The sequence below is a fragment of the Triturus cristatus genome, chromosome 6 (assembly GCF_964204655.1).
Source record: "Triturus cristatus chromosome 6, aTriCri1.1, whole genome shotgun sequence".
NCBI lineage: Eukaryota > Metazoa > Chordata > Amphibia > Caudata > Salamandridae > Triturus > Triturus cristatus.
In genome coordinates, this window is record NC_140589.1 from 1,773,335,049 (window position 1) to 1,773,337,974 (window position 2,926).

A 2,926-nucleotide genomic window follows, 5' to 3' on the forward strand; every position below is an offset into this window, starting at 1 on the left:
AGGGGCCCCGGACATAGGCCCAGTCCCCCGACCTGCCACTCCGCCAAGGGTCCAGGACAGGGGTCTGTCGGTCCCGTGCAGGCCTCCCCTGCTTGTCAAGGTATCCGCGGGCCCTGGGTCGGAGGGCCCATCGGGTCCCCCTCGCAACCTCCATGGCAGGGACCCAGCTGGGGCCCGGGGCCTCCAATCCCCCATGCCCCGGCACCCGCTCACTCTTTCGTTGGGGCACAGAGCAACCAGATGGCTTCCGTTTCGAGCCAGGCCATCTATTCGCGCCTATCCCCTCGGCCATCTGGTCGCGCCTATCCCTTCGGCCATCTGGTCGTGCCTATCCCCTCGGCCATCTGGTCGCGCCAATCCCCTTGGCCATCTGGTCGCGCGCAACGCTTTCCAATGGGGCGACCAGATGGCCGGGCTTGCCTGGAAGTCCAGATGAGGGCTCATTTGCCTCCCCGATCCCAGCAAGGACTCCAGGTCGGGTACATTCGCGCCTTCGGTCCCCTCTGTCACCTCGTGTGCACGGATTACAAGAAAGGGGGGTAATTTTCCTCCGGATTACTAGGGAGAGGGTCAGTCAGACCTCCATGAGGTCCAGCGATTCCGAAACAGGGGAAGGCAGCACCCGGGCCCGCCCGCCGGTGCCCCCACGGGCCCGGGTACGCACCTGCCTCTCAGCCCCCTTCCCGATGGTCCTTTTTCTCTGGGTTTGCTCGGTCAGACCTCCGTGAGGTTTGGCGATCCCGAGACAGGGGAAGGCAGCACCCGGGCTCCTTCCCCAGCAGGCTCCCGAGAGGGAGGGGTGTGCGAAGGTTGTCCGGTTGGGGAGATGGACACGCGGCCCCCCCCGAACCCACCCTTTCAGCAGGTGCGGCTACCTTGTTGATCCTGCCAGTAGCATATGCTTGTCTCAAAGATTAAGCCATACATGTGTAAGTACACACGGCCGGTACAGTGAAACTGCGAATGGCTCATTAAATCAGTTATGGTTCCTTTGATCGCTCCATCTGTTACTTGGATAACTGGTAATTCTAGAGCTAATAGCCCTGGGTCTGTCCCGGGGCCTGCCGCGTGGCAGGTTGCCCCAGATGGGGTCTGGTGGGCCTCCCCCTGCTGGGCTGGGTCCAGGGGCCCCGGGAGGGTGGCTTCCCCACCCCGGGCTCAGTTCTGGGTCCTGCCGCATGGCAGGGTGCCCGAATGAGGTCCAGCGGGCCCGGGAAGGCTTCCCCTTTGCCCTTGGTCCCACCGGGCCCCGGGTCGGGTGCCCCGGCCGGCTGTCCTGCTAAAGGCCCGGGACGGGGTTCCATCGTGCCCGGGGAGACTCCCCTTGCTCAGCTGGGTTCAGGTGCTCCCTGCGGCCCCAGGGAGGGTGGCCTCCCCACTCCGGGCTCCGTCCTGGGTCCTGCTGTGTGCCCAGGGTGGTGTCCGGCGGGCCCGTGGAGGCTTCCCCTGCGCCTCCGGGCCTGGGAGCCCCGGCTGGGTCCATGGTCCCCGCCGGACCCTGGGTCGGGTGCTCCAGCCCCGGACCTCGTCCCCTGGCCTGCCGGCCCACCAAAGGTCTGGGACAGGGTTTTGTCGTGCAAGGGGAGCCTCCCCCTTCTCGGCTGGGTTCTGCGGCTCCCAAGGGCCCAGGGGAGGGCGGCCCCTCCACCCCGGGCTCTGTCCTGGGTCCTGCCGCGTGGCAGGGTGCCCGGAATGGGGGTCCGGCGGGCACGGGGAGGCTTCCCCCACGCCTCTGGGCCTGGGAGCCCCGGCTGGGTCCAGGGGCCCCGCCGGGCTCCGGCCCTGGGCCCCGGGTTCCGGCCCTGGGCCCCGTCCCCCAGCCTGCGGCACTGCCAAAGGCCCGGGAAGGGGGTCCGTTGTGCCCAGAGAGCCTCCCCTTGCTTGGCTGGGTTCAGGAGCTCCGGCCGGGGCCCCTGAGGGCCACCTCCCCACCCCGGGCTCCGTCCTGGGTCCTGCACGTGGCAGGGTGCCCGGGACGGGGTCCGGTGGGCCAGGGGAGGCTTCCCCTGCACCTCCGGGCCTGGGAGCCCCGGCTGGGTCCAGGGGCCCCGCTGGGCCCCGGTTCAGCTCAGGCCCTGGGCCCCATCACCCGGCCTGCCGCTCCGCCAAGGGCCCAGGACAGGGGTCTGTCGGTCCCGTGCAGGCCTCCCCTGCTTGTCAAGGTGTCCGCGGGCCCCGGGTCGGAAGGCCTGTCGGGTCCCCCTCGCAGCCTCCATGGCTGGGACCCAGCTGGGGCCCTGGGCCTCCGGTCCCCCATGCCTCGGTGCACGCTCACTCTTTTGTTGGGGCACAGAGCGACCAGATGGCTTCCCTTTCGAGCCCGGCCATCTGGTTGCGCCTATCCCTTCGGCCATCTGGTCGCGTGCAATGCTTTCCAATGGGGTGACCAGATGGCCGGGCTTGCCTGGAAGTCCCGATGAGGGCTCATTTGCCTCCCCGATCCCAGCGAGGGCTCCAGGAGGTCGGGTACATTCGCGCCTTGGGTCCCCTCTGTCACCTCATGTGCACGGATTACAAGAAAGGGGGGTAATTTTCCTCCGGATTACTAGGGAGAGGGTCAGTCAGACCTCCGTGAGGTACGGCGATTCCAAAACAGGGGAAGGCAGAATCCGGGCCCGCCCGCTGGGGCCCCCAGGGGCCCCGGTCGGAACCTGCCTCTCAGCCCTTTCTCGATGGTCCTTTCTCTCCGAGTTTGCTGGGTCAGACCTCCGTGAGGTCCGGCGATCCCGAGAAAGGGGAAGGCAGCACCCGGGCCCGCCCGCGGTCCGCACCTGCCTATCAGCCCCCTTCCCGATGGTCCTTTTTCTCCGAGTTTGCTGGGTGAGAGCTCAGTGAGGTCCGGCGATCCCGAGACAGGGGAAGGCAGCACCCGGGCCCGCCCGCCGGGGCCCCTGTGGGCCTGGGTCTGTGTCTGCCTCTTGGCCCC